At 42.8% G+C, this 19,441-nt stretch overlaps 2 pseudogenes; both read left to right on the forward strand.

Annotated features, from left to right (window-relative positions):
• LOC138267309 (zinc finger protein 208-like) overlaps positions 1-4,207 on the forward strand; it is a 331,096-nt pseudogene extending 326,889 nt beyond the window's left edge.
• LOC138266960 (zinc finger protein 850-like) overlaps positions 1-14,732 on the forward strand; it is a 61,653-nt pseudogene extending 46,921 nt beyond the window's left edge.
• The last annotated feature ends 4,709 nt before the right edge of the window (positions 14,733-19,441 follow it).

Below are 19,441 nucleotides of genomic sequence, written 5' to 3' on the forward strand. Positions count from 1 at the left end.
TGTGGACTTAAGAGTGTGAGCAGTCTCTCTGTGGTACTGGGCTCATATATCACATTAATACAGTCAAGTCAGAGTTATCACTGGAGCTGTATATACACACTGTGCAACAGCCAGTACAGGGATATGTTATAGGAGCCACTGTGCTTCTCCCTTGAAGTTAATATCGTCCATGTTGTCCTGCTTGTCCATTATACAACCTATACTTTTTTGTCCCACAAAAGCCAAAGAAAGGGAAGCGCTGTGAAACACATGAATTGTGAACCAGGCACTGGAAGAATGAAAGAGTGAGTTTCCTGCTATTTACAACGAGAATCATTAATAAGATTGACTTTCCTGTCACTGGAGAGCATAACTGAACCCAGTGTTGATGCACTTATCAACTGAGGGGCTATTCACTCTAGTACATGTTCAAAATTAAAATTGACTTGTCAAGCAGTCGTCAGAAAATAGACCTGTCCACACTAAATTTAGGAATGAATGAATAGCTTTGTTTCATCTGTCATGATGGTCCATCGGCAAACACCATCATCGGATGTTTGCAACAATATACCCCAACCAGAGACTTGGGACACAACAAAACCAGATTTGTGCGGTAAATGTAAGAAAGACTGCAGTTTGCCATCACAACTAAAGTGCTGTCAGAGAGCACACCTAGAAGAGAAAAAAGCATACAGCTGTACAGAATGTCAGAAGAACTTCTTTCAGTCATCACATCTAAGCACCCACCAGCAAACACACACAAGAGAAAAACCTTATAGCTGTTGTGAATGTGGTAGGAGCTTTACTTGTTCATCAAATCTAAGAACCCATCAACGAATACATACAGGAGAAAAACCATACAGGTGCAGTGAATGTGGAAAGGATTTTAGTCAGTCTTCAAACCTAAGGGTTCATAAGAGAACACACACAGGTGAAAAACCATTCAGGTGCAGTGAATGTATGAAAACCTTCAATCAGCTGTCACTTTTAATAGTTCATCAACGAAAACATACAGGAGAAAGACCGTTCAAATGCAGTGAATGTGGAAAGCATTTTAGTCAGTCTTCAAACCTAATGGTTCATAAGCGAACACACACAGGTGAAAAACCATACAGGTGCGGTGAATGTATGAAAAGCTTCACTCAGCTGTCACTTTTAATAGTTCATCAACGAAAACATACAGGAGAAAGACCATTTAGGTGCAGTGCATGTGGAAAGAGCTTTACAGTGTTGGCAAATCTGAGAAGCCATCAGCGAATACACACAGAAGAAAAACCATACTTGTGCAGTGAATGTGCGAGGAGCTTCAGAGGCATATCAACCTTCAGACAGCATCTGAAAATACATAATGGTAACAAACCTTACATGTGCAATAAATGTGGAAGAGGTTTTATTAAATTATCAAATCTAAGGCTTCATCAGCGAATGCACACAGGAGATAAATCTTATACCTGTCGTGAGTATGGTGGGAGTTCTACATGTTCATCAAACCATCGAATGCACACAGGAGATAAACCATACATGTGCTTTGAATGTGGGAAGAGCTTCAATCAACTGTCACTTTTAATGGTTCATCAACGAAAACATACAGGAGAAAGACCATTTTGATGCAGTGAATGCGTGAAGAGCTTTACGGTATTAGCTCATCTAAAAACCCATCAACGAATTCACACAGGGGAAAAACCATATAGGTGCCGTGAATGTGGGAAGAGCTTCAGACAGATATCAACTTTCAAAAGGCATCAGCAAATACACACAGGTGAAAAACCATACACGTGCAGTGAATGTGGGACGGGATATCGCCACTCATCATATCTAAGGACACATCAGCGAACACACACAGGAGAAAAACCACACATGTGCAGTGAATGTGGAAAGGGGTTTAGTCAGTCTTCAAACCTTAGGATCCACCAGCGAACACATACAGGAGAAAAAACGCACATGTGCAATGAATGTGGGAAGGGCTTTATTCAGGCTTCACACCTAAGGATCCACCAGCGAACACACACAGGAGAAAAGCCATACAGGTGCAGTGAATGCATGGAAACCTTCAATCAGTTGTCCCTTTTAATTGTTCATCAACAAAAACATACAGGAGAAAGACCATTCAGGTGTAGTGAATGTGCAAAAGGCTTTTCAGTGTTAGCACATCTAAAAACCCATCAGCGAATACACACAGGAGAAAAACCATATAGGTGTGGGGAATGTGGGAAGAGCTTCAGACAGTCATCAACCTTCAAAAGACATCAACAAATACACACAAGTGAAAAACCATACACGTGCAATGAATGTGGGAGAGGTTTTGCTAACTCGTCAAACCTAAGAACACACCAGCGAACACACACAGGAGAAAAACCACACAAATGTATTGACTGTGGAAAGGGGTTTATTCAGTCTTCAAACCTAAGGATCCACCAGCAAAAACATATACAGAAGACAAATTATACAAGTGCAGTAAATATATGAAAAGCTTCAATCAGCGGTCACTTTTAATGGTCCATAAACAAAAATATACTGGAGACTGAACAGTCAGGTGCAGTGAATGTGTTTAGTGTTTTTGGTCTTAGCAAATTTCAAAACTCATCAGCAAATACACACAATAGATAAACCATACATGTGCAGTGAATGTGAGAATAGCTTAAGAGATGTATCAGGGTTTGACAGCATCAGAAAATACCCACAGGCGAGAAACCACACGTTTAATGAATGTGGGGCAGGTTTTTATTAAATCATCAATACTAAGGATTAATCTGCAGACACACAAGAGAAAAACCATAGTTGTGCAACTAATGCAGCAAGGCCATTAGTCAGTCATCAGACCTAAGGAAAAACCTTATAGATGCAATGATTCTGGCATTGACTTTCATTGAGATATTAACTCTTAAGGAACCATCCGCAAACAATTTCAGGAGGAGTAAGGCTGATTCACAAAACAGGTCCACAGTAATAAGCCTCCGGGTATCATTACTAGCATGAAAAGGTCTAGTTGAGTCAATGGGAGTGCAATATGAGAAAGAGGACTAACACTTAGGCCCTCATTCTAAGTCTGGCGGGCGGCGGAGGCCGCCCGCCAGACTTCCCCCCTCCAAAATACCGCTCCGCGGTCCAGAGACCGCGGAGGGTATTCCAAGTTTTCCCCTGGGCTGGCGGGCGGCCGCCAAAAGGCCGCCCGCCAGCCCAGGGGAAAACAACCTTCCCACGATGAAGCCGGCTCGTAATCGAGCCGGCGGAGTGGGAAGGTGCGACGGGTGCTACTGCACCCGTCGCGTATTTCACTGTCTGCTATGCAGACAGTGAAATACTAGCGGGGCCCTCTTACGGGGGCCCCTGCAGTGCCCATGCCATTGGCATGGGCACTGCAGGGGCCCACAGGGGCCCCGCGACACCCCCTACCGCCATCCTGTTCCTGGCGGGCGAACCGCCAGGAACAGGATGGCGGTAGGGGGTGTCAGAATCCCCAAGGCGGCGCAGCATGCTGCGCCGCCTTGGAGGATTCATTTCGGCAGCGGGAAACTGGCGGGAGACCGCCAGTTGTCCCGGTCCGACCGCGGCGTTACCGCCGCGGTCGGAATGCCCAAGGGAGCACCGCCGGCCTGTCGGCGGTGCTCCCGCCCCCGTTGACCCTGGCGGTTCTGTACCGCCAGGGTCATAATGAGGCCCTTAGTCTGCCATAAAACTCATACCCATTCCTACAAATGGAAGGCACAATAAACAACCTTTGAATCCAAAGAGAAAGAGGGAGAAGAAACAGCAAAACAAGAAAAACAACTCCAGAAACTTCAATTTTGTAAACATTAGAACACTGCAGCACCCGAAAGACACAGGGCTTGTGGCCCAGAAAGAATCACAGTGAAAAAAGACCTTAGAATATAATGAGTCAACCCATTCCGAACCGTTATACAACTTTTGACTCAAAAACCTGACTTTCATAAAGAAGAAACTTTCAAATATGGCTATGAGTGCAGAGGCTTTCGTCCTCCATTGTTACTCTGTCCTGTACACAAAAAGAATGAAGATGGTGAAATAACTGGAGATGAACTCCGAGAAGAACTAAATGTGGAATAAGGCACCAGAAACAGTTCCAGTCTTCGTAGCCACTGCTAGAGCTTTCAAGAACAGATTGGAGGTCAGCTTGACACAGAGGTCACAGCAGACACACTACAGAGAGAAGCTGTCCATCAGAACTCAAGTAATATTAGCAGCACTTGCAATAAATTTAAGAAGTTAATGCTGAAGTTTATCCAAATTTGTACAGATAGACCTGGGAAATGTTAACCACTCACTCTATCCTTGTTAACTGGTGTAACTTTAGTTCATTCAATCCCCAGTGTCATATGGCATATTTAAAACACCACGTTCATTGTGTTTATTTGTTTTTATAAACTGTAGTGATTAACAATGAGTATTAAGTCCACGATTATAAAATAATAATCTTAGCAATTGATAAAACCTGAAATCATCAAAATGAAGTGTTCTTTGTAATTGTAATTTTTAAAAAGTGAGCCATTTAAAATGTTACTAGAAAGTTATCTAAAACAAGAATACCGTTCATTGCTGCCTGTACTGTTCTGAGGGATTTAAACAGCTCTAAGAATGTAGGACATGAAAGAACTTCATAGGCCAAATGAGGTCCTTCATGAATTTCACAGATGCTTTATTTGTTTTTTACGGTTACATGTCCCACTTTATCGGTGCAGTTCGCAACAGCACAACAGCAGTTCTCCACGACATCTTAAGCAGTACCCATCAATAGCAGGAAGAAGGGACATTTGAAAGGTACTGGGACCTTCTCAGCATAGAATTAGAAGTTAGCTAATGAGTTTGCAAATGTTTAATTGTAGCACACTCTAAAACCTCTAAAGTTGATATAAGTTATTTTTCTTCCAGACGTTGGTTTACAAATGTGAGATGTGAAGGTTTACCTAAACCTGTCGGTATAGACCAGAGATGTTAGCCATACTCTTGTTGTTACGTTAGTTCATTGTAATACTGCAATGATGGTTCTGTGAAGGCAACCAGATAATGTGCCGGGTTACTAGGAGTATGAGATTGAAAGATGTGAGTTGCACGTCTAAAGTTTTAAAAATAGCCAGTGGTTTACTGCTTGTACTGCACATTATCCTATCAAGCAAGTGTCTCTGGAGTGAGGCAATTTCACCTCATCACCTATACAGGGGCTGCTGGATTTGAAAACTTTAACCCAGAGAGAAATGTATATCTAACCTAAGATTGTGTATTGATTACATCTGTGCACACCACTATTTTTTATTAGTACTATTTTCCCCATTAGGGATAAGGGTTATGTGTTCCAGAATGCAGTAGTTGGGCACAGGACCTCGACCACCCGACCATAATTGAGCTCAAATGTGACCTGTTCTCCATGGGCGATTTGGATTCCCAGGTAGCGTGCCTTGTTTGTCCTCCACTGTATACCGTCCTCTAGCAATTGAACAACCCACCCAGCCTCCACAGCAGGAATATCACTGATTTTCCTGCACTGACCCTAAGGCCAGACTAATCCCCAAACTCCTGCATAACTTTTATTATGATCAGATCGATAATTCTGGCTTACTGAGGAATATCAGTGCATCAGCTGCGTAAAGCAAGACCAAGTGGTCTTTGTATCCCACCTGGATGCCCCATTCCTCCATGATATTTTTCAGACAACAGGCCAGCGTCTCTGTTGCCAGCGCAAACAGCAGTGGCAGCAGCGGGCACCCCTGCTGTGTTCCCCGCTGCAATGCAATTGCATTGAATACATAATGGCCCATTCACACTATTGCCACTGATCATTCATACAATAATCTCACCCATTCAATACAAGCGTGGCCCAAATCAAATTCCTCAAGCACCTGCCACAGGTATTCCCAGCAGACCAAATCAAACACCTGCTCAGTATCTAGGAACGCCAAGGCGTAGGTGTCCTGCGTTAAGTCAGGCAAGTGCATCACATGCGTTAGTGGCCACATATTATGCAAGGTGTTCTGTCGGGGGATGAATCCAGATTGGTCGTAATGAACCAACTGCGGCAAAAACTGCAGGAGCATCCTCATCAGCACTGTGCTAAGTATCTTTAAATCAACACTAAGCATTGGTAGTGGGCACCAGGAGATTGTGTTCAGTGGCTCCTTTCCCGGCTTTGGGATTAAGGCTACTAAGGCCTCTCTCACAGACAGTAAGAGCCATGCCATACACAACGTGCATTTTTTCCACCACCGCATCTTAGTAAGCTTTAGAAAAGTTTACGGGAAGCCCATCACCCCCAGCGGTATTTGCAGTTTTAAGAAGTTGTATGGCGCCCTGACATGTTAGCGGGACCTCCAGCACCCTCCTGTCTGCCTCTTTCAGCGGCTGCAAAGACAGGCCACTCAAGTAATCAAGCAGTCCACTTGATTCTAGATCGCACATAGCTGCAAGCACATTGTTTATTTTTTGCTGTGTCACTACAATTCGTCCTTCAGAGTTCTCTATTGCAAGTACCAGTTACGACTGGGACTCAGCCTTTATTAGGCGTGCTAATAATCTACCTGCTTTTCCTCATCCATGTACACAATTGAAGTCCCCTGCAGTGATCATTTCATTGTCAGCAGATAACTCCATTGACTTTATTAGCTGTCCATAAGAAGTCTCATCACCGACGCTAGGGGCGTACACGTTCACCAAACAAAGATCGTGCCCGTCCAGCCTGCACTCCAAAATAACACAGCGCTCTTCTGTGTATACCTGTGCCCCTGTTTTGCTATACAGTGTTCCTGGTGCCACCCGTATTAGCGCATAGCCAGAGTAAGAGTTGGTACAGGTTTGTCCTCACCAGTTTCTCCTAAATGTGTGTAAGCAAATCCCCTGTTAATGCGTTCACTGGAGGAATGCTTTTTGTACCCCATACCTTTCAAGGTATGAGTGAACATGATTGCGTTTCGTAGGGCTATTTAGACCTCGTACATTCCAGACGAGGAATTTATAACAATTGATTCTATTGCTCATGTTTGGTATTGAGTGGCTGCATATAACCTGGATGGTACGGTCCCCACATGTGTCCTTCTACATAGCAGTGTAGAAAAAACTGGAAGCTTCCCCATATAACAACCCAAACAATAACATTGATTCTTCCCTTCATCCCCCATAAAGCCCGCCCACAAGCAGACCAGACAGAGTCCCCTGACATAACCTGTGGTCAATAGCTCCCCACTACCCGCCCCAGTTGCCCTCCCCGGTGACACCACCCTCCCTTTCTCAAGTAACCGTGATAATTCTCAATTCAACTTGTAGTTTCTATCAGGGATTCCACTACCCCACCTCGGCCACACAATCCTCAAGAGCACACTGTAACCATTTAGTAGAGCTAGGTCCACGGACCCTCCCTCCAATAGAGATGTACTTAACAGTTTCACATCCAATGAGCCAGTTTAAATGCTAAAACCACAGTTGTACCCCCTAGAAATCAGTCGCATCACATAGATGTCAAAGTATATTATGGGGTGGTATCCGCCCTTCAGGTTTCACTGTCATCAGGGGTCAGCAGCTGGCCCGTACCCTCTGCCCTCCACAAAATTGCTGTGGCTCAAGACACCTGTTTTTTGTGAGAGGGAGTTCTGGTTAGGCACCCCCAGAGTCTTGTCCCACAGTGTTTCATCAGAACAAACCAAGATGTTGCCTCCCGATTCGATCTGAGGCTGCAAAGTACGGTGCTTCTGGGCTGCCTTGTGCCTTTCGGAGGGCCATAAGCCTTGTCGCCGTTGCGCCATCCACTCCATGGATTGCTCCATGGATTGCTGTCCCTTCCCAATACCTTGAGCTTCGAACCAATCCACAGCATCTTCAGCAGATTCAAAGAATTGAACTTAACCCTTGTGTTGGAACCGGAGCTTAGCAGGAAATTTCAGGATGTATTTGATGTTAGCCTCTCACAGGTGGTGTTAAATTAGTAGAAAATTTTTCCGGGGGTCCTGAACCCTGCAGGTATAGTCCTGGAAAATAAGGAATTGTTTATCCTCAAATTTTGGGGTTATGAGTACGAACATGTTGCAGGATAACGTTGCTATCTCTTAAGTTAAATAACTGTGCAATTAAGGCCCTTGGGGCGCATCTGGGCATGGCATGGCGGTGAGGGAACGGCCTGCTTGTTGGACAGTAAAGAACTTTGACAGGCCTTTGGACAGAAGGCTGTTAACTATCCAATCCTCCCGGAAAGGTTCTGAAGATGGGCCCTCTGCCCATTCTGGGAAGCCCACCAGGCGTATATTATTTTGGCAGGAGTTCCCCTCTGTGTCCTCCAGCCTGTCGTCCAAATGAGAAGCACTGCATCGCAGACCCGCAACTGTGGACTGTAGCGTTTTGAATTCTTGTTGTAGCGTCTGTATATTCTCCTCATTGCCAGTTACACGTTCTGCCACCTTGCGCAAGTCAAGTCAGAGTTGATTAACATCCATGGCGGTGGTGTCCATCCTGACTTCAGGTGCTGCCTTTGAGCATTTTATCGTGTCTAAAATTTCCTATGTCGTCCGTGGTTTGGTGCTCTGTTCCTGAATCAGTCCCTCTTCTTCTGGTGTCTGCAAACTGGTAGACTCCTGTACTGGGGTGGCTGTGGCACCCCTTTGCTTGGCAATGTAGGGAGGAGTGCCAAATGCAGCGGTCGCTATGAAGGCACCAAATTGTGGAAGCGCTGTGGGCACAGGGGAGACTTTCAGGTGTTAATTGAGCTGTTTATAAATATTAATGCCCTCTGTGCTCTCTCTCTCTCTCTCTCCTTGGGCCTTGGTGCCTGCACATCACTGACCTCCAAGTGCTGTAGGATGGGGGACATCTGCCTCAGCAATTCAGGACAAGAGTGCAGTTCTCATGGGGCTCCATGCACAATATGCTCTCTTTAGGGTCCTTCACTCCTTTTTTCCACTGTTGATTAACTGATTCCCGTCGCTCACATCATCCAGGCGGGCAGTTGATCCAACCACCAGTCAGCCGTGTATCGCTCCCCGGGGGCGTGGAATGTGCCCAAAGCAGTCAGCCGGCCCAACGCGGTTCTCCAGCACAAGTGGACGCCCAGGCCAGGGACACCGTGTCCGCACACCGGCTTCGACCCATCCCTATCTCCTTGGGACCCAGACAAGCAGCCCGCTAGTAGTGGTGCTGCACAGCGGCCGCCATCCTGTTTCGTGGCCCCACTCCGTTCCGTCTCTTACTTTTCCCCAGGCAGGGCTTCTATTCTTGCCGGTCGCCCTTAGGCCCATCTTGGCAACCTAAGTTACATAGGGCTGGAACACAGGGTCCCACAGCCTGCCCGCCGCCTCTCCGTCGGCACCTGCCCATCAGCAGTGGGTGCCAATCTCCCTGGTCTAGTCCACCACCCCCATCCGGGATCATAAGGGGTAATCTCAGGGGACCTTTGACCCCCAGCCGCCTTCGGGGGATCAGGCGCTACCAGACATTAACCACCTTGGTGTGAATTACCCAGGATGGCGCAGCATGTTTGTCCCTACTATGGGTGCTCAGGGGAATTTAGTCAATTCCGCTATCTTGCCCCCAATTATTGTTATTATAAATTACGATTATCAGTGATGCATGAACATGGTAATTTCAGTTGTGGCATGAACATGATAATTTTGGAAGCAGCATACTTTAAAAAAAAAAATGTCCAGAAGCTGTTTTGTGTTTTCCAATACTTCTAACCAGTAACATCTACTTGTTACCATTAACATCTACTTTTTGTGTGTTACGTACCCCTAAGTATTTTGCTGAGAATAATGGAAAAATGATCACTATTTCCGAAATAAATATGGTATATCTAGTGGAACACAGTGTCAAGTTAAACATCTACTTAAGCTACCCTGTGTAACTAGCTGGTTGCGGTGTACTGTTCGTTAGTACTGTATAATTGTAGGGCTGGTTGAAGCAGAGGCACATAAAAGAAGGTGCTTGAGATCCAGCCTCCTTTGACACTCTGTTTCTTATATTTTTCCTGCACATCTGCCTAGCATACTTTTTAATATTCTTACACGTCTCATTGAATTTACAAAGTATGTAATGTTATAACCAAAGCAACTGCATTTTCATTTTAGCATGTGTTACTTGTGCTTAGGATATATGTTTTTCTGTAATTGAATTTGTATTTTCCGTGATCATATTTGTTTGTAACGGCTGTCCTTTGATACTACAAATATTTGCTAATATCTTGAGTACGTTAATTGGAGATTCATTTGCTAATTACTAAATGTATTTTTGTATAGTCTAATGGTTTTTAAATTCTTATGCAGTATACAGCTGATTGATTTAAAAAGTAGTATGTTAAAATGTTTTTTTAATTAAACTTTTCTAAATGTGAACTTTTCTTTCAGTGATTTCAGTATCTTTACATCTAACAGGTACCAGGCAGAAGGATAAATATAAAGCTAAAAATGTATGAACAAGCAGTCGAATTCCACCAGATAACCGAAGGACTAGCAAGAGAGTAAGGCCTCCATTAATCAGAAACAGAAAGAATCCAATGTATTATAAAGAAACCCCTACGTGATCAGACAGATGGTTAAAAAAAGAATCTAGAGCAATGGTGTGGACTTAAGAGTGTGAGCAGTCTCTCTGTGGTACTGGGCTCATATATCACATTAATACAGTCAAGTCAGAGTTATCACTGGAGCTGTATATACACACTGTGCAACAGCCAGTACAGGGATATGTTATAGGAGCCACTGTGCTTCTCCCTTGAAGTTAATAGCGTCCATGCTGTCCTGCTTGTCCATTCTAAAACCTATATTTACTGTCCCACAAAAGCCAAAGAAAGGGAAGCGCTGTGAAACGCATGAATTGTGAACCAGGCACTGGAAGGATGAAAGAGTGAGTCGCCTGCTATTCACAAAGAAACACTGCTACACGTGCTCAGTCCCAGCAATAAGGTTGACTTTCCTGTCACTGGAGAGCAAAAACTGAACCCAGTGTTGATGCGCTTATCAACAGAGGGGTTATTCACTCTAGTACATGTTCAAAATTAAAATTAACTTGTCAAGCAGTCGTCAGAAAATAAACCTGTCCACACTAAATTTAGGAATGAATTAATAGCTTTGTTTCATCTGTCATGATGGTCCATCAACAAACACCATCACTGGATGTTTGCAAAAAAATACCCAAACCAGAGACATTAGACACACAACGAAACCAGGTTTGTGCAGTAAATGTAAGAAAGCCTACAGTTTGCCATCACAACTAAAGTGCTATCAGAGAGCACACCTAGAAGAGAAAAAACCTACAGCTGTACAGAATGTCAGAAGAGCTTCACTCATTCATCACATCTAAGCACCCACCAGCAAACACACACACAAGAGAAAAACCTTACAGCTGTTGTGAATGTGGTAGGAGCTTTACTCGTTCATCAAATCTAAGAACCCATCAGCGAATACACACAGGAGAAAAACCATACAGGTGCAGTGAATGTGGAAAGGATTTTAATCATTCATCAAACCTAAGGGTTCATAAGCGAACACACACAGGTGAAAAACCATTCAGGTGCAGTGAATGTATGAAAAGCTTCAATCAGCTGTCACTTTTAATAGTTCATGAACGAAAACATACAGGAGAAAGACCATTCAAATGCAGTGAATGTGGAAAGAGGTTTACAGTGTTGGGACATCTGAGAAGCCATCAGCGAATACACACAGAAGAAAAACCATACATGTGCAGTGAATGTGGGAAATATTTTAATCATTCTTCAAACCTAAGGGTTCATAAGCGAACACACACAGGTGAAAAACCATACAGGTGCAGTGAATGTATGAAAACCTTCAATCAGCTGTCACGTTTAATACTTCATCAACGAAAACATACAGGAGAAAGACCATACAGGTGCAGTGAATGTGGAAAGGATTTTAGTCTGTCTTCAAACCTAAGGGTTCATAAGAGAACACACACAGGTGAAAAACCATACAAGTGCAGTGAATGTATGAAAACCTTCAATCAGCTGTCACTTTTAATAGTTCATCAACGAAAACATACAGGAGAAAGACCATTTAAATGCAGTGAATGTGGAAAGGATTTTAGTCAGTCTTCAAACCTAATGGTTCATAAGCGAACACACACAGGTGAAAAACCATACAGGTGCAGTGAATGTATGAAAAGCTTCACTCAGCTGTCACTTTTAATAGTTCATCAACGAAAACATACAGGAGAAAGACCATTTAGGTGCAGTGAATGTGGAAAGAGCTATATGGTGCTGGGACATCTCAGAAGCCATCAGTAAATACACACAGAAGAAAAAACATACATGTGCAGTGAATGTGCGAAGAGCTTCAGAGGCATATCAACCTTCAGACAGCATCAGCAAATACATAATGGTAACAAACCTTACATGTGCTGTAAATGTGGGAGAGGTTTTATGAAATCATCACATTTAAAGATTTATCAGCGAATGCACACAGGAGAAAAATCTTATAGCTGTCATGAAGATGGTGGGAGTTCTACATGTTCATCAAATCAGCGAATGCACATGGGAGAAAAACTATACATATGTAGTGAATGTGGGAAGAGCTTCAATCAAATGTCACCTTTAATGATTCATCAACTAAAACATACAGGAGAAAGACGATTCCGGTGCAGTGAATGTGTGAAAAGCTTTACTGTGTTACCACATCTAAAAGCCCATCAGCGAATTCACACAGGAGAAAAACCATATAGGTGCAGTGAATGTGGGAAGAGCTTCAGACAGATATCAGCTTACAGAAGGCATCAGCAAATACACACAGGGGAAAAACCATACACGTGTAGTGAATGTGGGAAGGGCTTCATTCAGGCTTCAACCCTAAGGATCCATCAGCGAACACACACAGGAGAAAAGCCATACAGGTGCAGTGAATGCATGGAAAGCTTCAATCAGTTGTCCCTTTTAATTATTCATCAACAAAAACACACAGGAGAAAGACCATTCAGGTGCAGTGAATGTGGAAAAGGCTTTTCAGTGTTAGCCCATCTAAAAATCCATCAGCGAATACACACAGGAGAAAAACCATATAGGTGTAGTGAATGTGGGAAGAGCTTCAGACAATCATCAACCTTCAAAAGACATCAACAAGTACACACAGGTGAAAAACCATACATGTGCAGTGAGTGTGGGACACGTTTTGCTAACTCATCAAACCTTAGAACACATCAGCGAACACACACAGGAGAAAAACCATACAAATGCAGTGACTGTGGAAAGGGTTTTATTCAGTTTTCAAATCTAAGGAAACACCAGCGAACACATATATAGAAGAAAAACTGCACAAGTGCAGTAAATACATGAAAAGCTTCAATCAGATAACACTTTTCATGGTCCATAAACAAAACTATACTGGAGACAGAACATTCAGGTGCAGTGAATGTGTTAAGTGTTTTTAGTCTTATCAAATTTCGAAACGCATCAGCAAATACACACGATAGAAAACCATACATGTGCAGTGAATGTGGCAATAGCTTAAGAAATGTATCAAGGTTTAGACAGCATCAGCAAATACCCACAGGTGAGATACCACACGTTTAATGAATGTGGGAAAGATTTTATTAAATCATCAGTACTAATGATTAGTCTGGGAACACAGAAGAGAAAAACGATAGCTCTGCAACGAACGTAGCAGGGCTTTAGTCAGTCATCAAACCTAAGGACGCATTTCAAAATGCACAAAAGAAAAACCTTATAAATGCAATGATTATGGCATTGACTTTCATTATGTTATGAACTCTAAGGAACCATCAGCAAACACGTTCAGGTGTAAGAGTAATTCACAAACAGGTCCACAGTAATAAGCTTCCAAATATCATTACTAGCATGAAAAATATCCAATTGAGTCGATGGGAGTGCAATATAAGAAATAGGACTAATGCTTAATGTGTCATAAAACTCATACCCTTTCCTACAAATGGAAGGCACAATAAACAACCCTTGAATCCAAAGAGAAAGAGGGAGAAGAAACAGCAAAACAAGCACAACAACTCCAGAAACTTCCATTTTGTAAACATTAGATCACTGCAGCCCCCGAAAGATGCAGGGATTGTGGCCCAGAGAGAATCACAGTTTAAAAAGCCCTTAGAATAGCATGGTACAAACCATTACGAACCATTATACAACTTTTAATCCAAAACCTGACCGTCATAAAGAAGAAACTCTCAAATATGGCTATGAGTGCAGAGGTCTTCATTCTCCATTGTTACTCTGTCCTGTACACAAAAAGAATGAAGATGGTGAAATAACTGAAGATGAACTCTGAGAAGAACTAAATGTGGAATAAAGCACCAGAAACAGTTCCAGTCTTCGTAGCCGCTGATAGAGCTTTCAAGAACAGATTGGAGGTCAGCTTGGACACAGAGGTCACAGCAGACACACTACAGAGAGAAGCTGTCCATCAGAACTCAAGTAATATTAGCAGCACTTGCAATAAATTTAAGAAGTTAATGCTGATGTTTATCCAAATGTGTACTGAGAAACCTGGGAAATGTTAACCACTCACTCTATCCTTGTTAACTACTGTAACTTTAGTTCATTCTATCCCCAGTGCCTTATGGCATATTTACAACATCACGTTTATTTGGCATTAATCGTTTTTATAAACTGTAGTGATTAACAATGAGTATAAAATCCACATGATTATATAAGAATCATCTTAGCAATTGATAAAGCCTGAAATCATCAAAATGAAGTGTTCTTTGTAATTGTGATTTTTAAAAAGTGAGCCACTTAAAATGTTACTGGAGAATTATCTAAAACAAGAATAAAGTTTATTGCTGCCTTTACTGTTCTGAGGGATTTAAACAGTTCTAAAAATGTAGGGCATAAAAGAACTTCATAGGCCAAATGAGGTCCTGCATTCATTTCACAGGTACATAGTTTTTTACGGTTACATGTCCCACTTTATCTGTGCAGTTCGCAATAGCACAACAGCAGTTCTCCACGACATCTTAAGCAGTACCCATCAATAGCAGGAAGAAGGAACATTTGAAAGGTATTGGGACCTTTTCAGCGTAGAATTAGAAGTTAGCCAATGAGTTTGCAAATGTTCACTCTAAAACCTCTAAAGTTGATATAAGTTATTTTTCTTCCAGACGTTGGTTTACAAATGTGAGATGTGAAGGTTTACCTAAACCTGTCGGTATAGACCAGAGATGTTAGCCGTACTCTTGTTGTTACGTTAGTTCATGGTATTACTGCAATGATGGTTCTGTGAAGGCAACAAGATAATGTGCCGGGTTACTAGGAGTATGTGATTGAAAGATGTGAGTTGCACGTCTAAAGTTTTAAAAATAACCAGTGGTTTACTGCATGTAGTGCACAACATTATCCTATCAAGCAAGTGTCTCAGGAGTGATGCTCTTTCACCTCATCACCTATACAGGGGCTGCTGGATTTGAAAACTTTAACCCAGAGAGAAATGTATATCTAACCTAAGATTGTTTATTGATTACATCTGTGCACACCACCATTTTTATTAGTACTATTTTCCCCATTAGGGATAAGTGTAATGTGTACCAGAATGCAGTAGTTGGACACAGGACCTCGACCACCCGACCATAATTGATCTCAAATGTGACCTGTTCTCCATGGGCGATTTGGATTCCCAGGTAGCGTGCCTTGTTTGTCCTCCACTGTATACCGTCCTCTGGCAATTGAACAACCCACCCAGCCTCCACAGCAGGAATATCACTGATTTTCCTGCACTGACCCTAAGGCCAGACTAATCCCCAAACTCCTGCATAACTTTTATTATGATCAGATCGATAATTCTGGCTGACTGAGGAATATCAGTGCATCAGCTGCGTAAAGCAAGACCACCTGGTCTTTGTATCCCACCTGGATGCCCCATTCCTCCATGATCTTTTTCAGACGACAGGCCAGCGCATGCAGAAAGAATGGATATGATATTTAAAAAAACTATGAGTGTGAGTCATCTATGGGAGGCGTTTTCATAATGTAGGAAGCCGGCTCTGTATATACAATCTCAAAGTGAGAGGTAGTGTGCACAGAGTCCAGGGGTTCCCCTTAGAGGTTGATAGTGGCAATAATAGATAATACTAATGCTCTATTTGTGGTACTGTGGACGAGCAGTTAGGCGTATCAGAGGATAGTGTTAAGCATTTGTTGTAGACACACAGGCAATAAATGGGAACACACACTCGAAAACATAACTCCAGGCCAATAGGTTTTTATATAGAAAAATATTATTTTCTTAATTTATTTTAGAACCACAAGATTCACATTTCAAGTAAGTACATAAATTGTAAGGTACTTGGCATAAGTAAATATAGAACTTTGAATCAAAACAGTAATGTACACAGTTTAGCATAAAATAGCAATAAGGTATTTTAAAGGTGGACACAGTGCAAAATTCAACAGTTCCTGGGGGAGGTAAATAAAGGTTAGTTTGTCAGGCAAGTAAAGCACTTACAAGTTCAGTCTCTAGGGCATAGGCAGCCCACCATTGGGGGTTCAAATCAACCCCAAACCCCCAGCACCAGCAACACAGTTCATGTGCAGAGGTCAAAGAGGGGCCCAAATAATATAAGTGCCTATGGATACTAGGGGTGCTCCGGTTCCAGTCTGCTAGCAGGTAAGTACCTGCGTCCTCAGGGAGCAGACCAGGGGGGCTTTGTAGAACCCTGGGGGGTCCCAAACAGGCACACAAAATACACCCTCAGCGGCACAAGGGCGGCCGGATGCAGAGGGCAAACAAGGCGTCAGGTTTTGTATAGGAATCAATGGAGGGACCCGGGGGTCACTCTGTTGATGCAGGCAGGGCACAGGATGGGCTTCTTGGGCCAGCCACAGACTGGGCAAAGATGAGGGCGGCCTGCCGGTCACTCCCGCACCAGTAGTTGGTTCCTCTCGGGCCTGGGAGCTGCAGGAGCAGTGCTTCTTCCAGGCGTCGGGTCTTTTGTTACCGGGCAGTCGCGGTCAGGGGGTCCTCTGGATTCTCTCTGCAGGCGTCGTCGTGGGTATGTAGGGAGGTCGTCTCAGGGTGGACATGTTGGAGTTGCCTGGTGGTCTTCTCTGTGGTGTTGGTTTCTCTGGACACAAGCCGGGGGCGTCGGGTGCAGTGATGGGGACTCGCGCTTCAGGAGTGAGCTGAGAGTCCCTTTAAAGATGGTTTCTTCTTGTTGCTTTGGACAGAGCCGCTGTCCATGGGAGTTCCTTGGTCCTTAGGAGTTGCAGGGCAGTCCTCTGAGCTGGCAGAGGTCGCTTGATGTGGTATTGTATGTGTCATTTAAAGTTATTACTTGTTGAACATCTTATATTATTTTCTCTATATCTGTTCATGTACATAATATTTGGTAGTTGGTATGATCTAGCCCCCCTGCTCCAGCTCTTGCATTATCTGGAATGCTCCTGAGTATTCTATTCTGTTGGGAGCCGGACGAGCTGTGTGCAGGTGTGGCTGGAGTTTCTGCTACCTCTATCTCTGGAACAATGAAAGAGTATTTTCTTCAACTAATGGATCATCGTTCTTTCTTCACATAAAGGAAATACCACAATTTTGGGCGATGAGGATTTTGGACTTTGAACTCACGAGGCAGGAAACTCCAACACTCTCTTGTGGGGCCAGTCACGCTGTAAGGTATTGTAATTATTATTAGGAGCAACAGTGTGACCCTTATTTCCCCTTCATTCCATTTAAAAATAAAATTAAAAAAAAGCTCTGTGTCTTTGGTGCGTTTTATTTGCTTTACCAGCACCTTTTTTATTGCCCGTTACTTGTGCGTGTATTTATGTGTCCTGTCTCCGTGACAACGCATTTTTCCTCTGCTTGATCGTGCCTGTTTCCTAGCAACCCCAGCGTCTCTTGTCCGGTTGTCGTGCCTCGAACTTCTTCTGCGGCCTCACCTTTCATGTCGGGCGCTCCATTTCAAATGTTCTCGCGGCTTCATTTCAATATACGTGCCACTTGAGATGGCTTCATGAAGCCTTCTTCGAACACTTATTTCGGCGCTGGGATGTTCTCGCCGCTTCATTCCATCGTTCAAACAATGTGCTGTGTTTACCGTATACACAGCTTCTGCTACTGCACATAAAGCGCTGTGATTATTTCTTACACAGCTACTGCATGCAGCATTCTGCTACTGAATTTGCCTTTCCGCCCGCAGTTTGCACGCAGTTTCCAGCAGTTTATTTGTACAATAATATATTTTATTAACACAGAGCATTTTTCTCTTTGTTTTTTTTGTCTTATTCTCAACTTGGCAGGAGTGACTTAAATACTCTTATTTGAATTCATATGACTTTAGGTCTTCATACAAGGAGCACATCTGACTTCATCTATTATTCATTAGTTGTTTGCAGCCTTCTCCGGATTCCTTAGACATTGTGGGTTATACCCCTGCTAATTCATTTTTTATATTTTTTATTTTCCTTTTCTTTTTCTTTTTTTTTTTTCTTCCTTTTTGCCATTATGCAAAATATTACTCCACCACCATTTTTTCTGTCATTACCAGGCGACCCACCTATTCTGTGGAACAAATGGAAAAAAGTTTTTCTTTCTTATATTCGTGTTTGCGGCAGCAATTTATCGGCGGACAGAAAGACCTCTGTTCTACAACATTGTCTGGGAGCGGAAGGACAGGAGATTTTGGAGACTTTACCTTCTATCAAAACTTCTGACGGTGCAGATGGAGACACTACTTTAAATGAGTTTGAGATAACTTTGCTTAAATTGGATAGACATTATTTACTTAAAGTATCAATTCTTCAAAGATACTATTTTGGTAAATGTAAACAGAACAAAACTGAAACTGTTGAAGACTTTGTAACGAATTTACGTAAATTAGCAGCTCAATGCAAATTTGGAGACAATTTAGATGAACGCATACGAGATCAATTCATGCTAGAATGCAGAAGTGACAAAATAAGAGAGGCATTATGGTCGAAAGGTGATCCCACTCAGGGAGAAGTTTTGATTGTAGCTAAACAGATTAAGCATTCTGAATCTTGTATTGATGATCTAAGGAAATTGAAAATGGTATGTCATGCTATTCAATCCTTGGATACTAAGTCTAAACCTAGGGGGAATACTAGTACAAAGCCAAAATTACTGTGTTTCAGATGCAATTCTCCATCCCATTTAGCCAATAACAGAGATTGTCCTGCTTTTAATGCAGTATGTAAGAAGAGTGGCAAGAAAGGTCATTTTGCCAGATGTTGCAAGTCTTTGGGAAGGAAAGTCGTGAAAGTTAATGAAGTTGAGTGTGGAGAAGAGGATGATGAGGGAAAAAGCTTTATTTTACAAGTAGTTAATGATGTAAACTGCATCTCTAATGTTCTGTGCGAGTACCCTACCGATGTTGTGGAGGTAGATGGTGTTAAAGTTCCTATGATGATGGACTCAGGTGCAAAGCTGATTTTAGTTTCGGATACCGATTACACTACATATTTTCAGAACAAAGTGATTCTTCATGCTCCTGATGTAACACTGTTCAGTTATGGTGGAAAACCTATAAAGTTAAAGGGCTACTTTAATGC

Source organism: Pleurodeles waltl, chromosome 12, assembly GCF_031143425.1.
Source record: "Pleurodeles waltl isolate 20211129_DDA chromosome 12, aPleWal1.hap1.20221129, whole genome shotgun sequence".
Lineage (NCBI taxonomy): Eukaryota > Metazoa > Chordata > Amphibia > Caudata > Salamandridae > Pleurodeles > Pleurodeles waltl.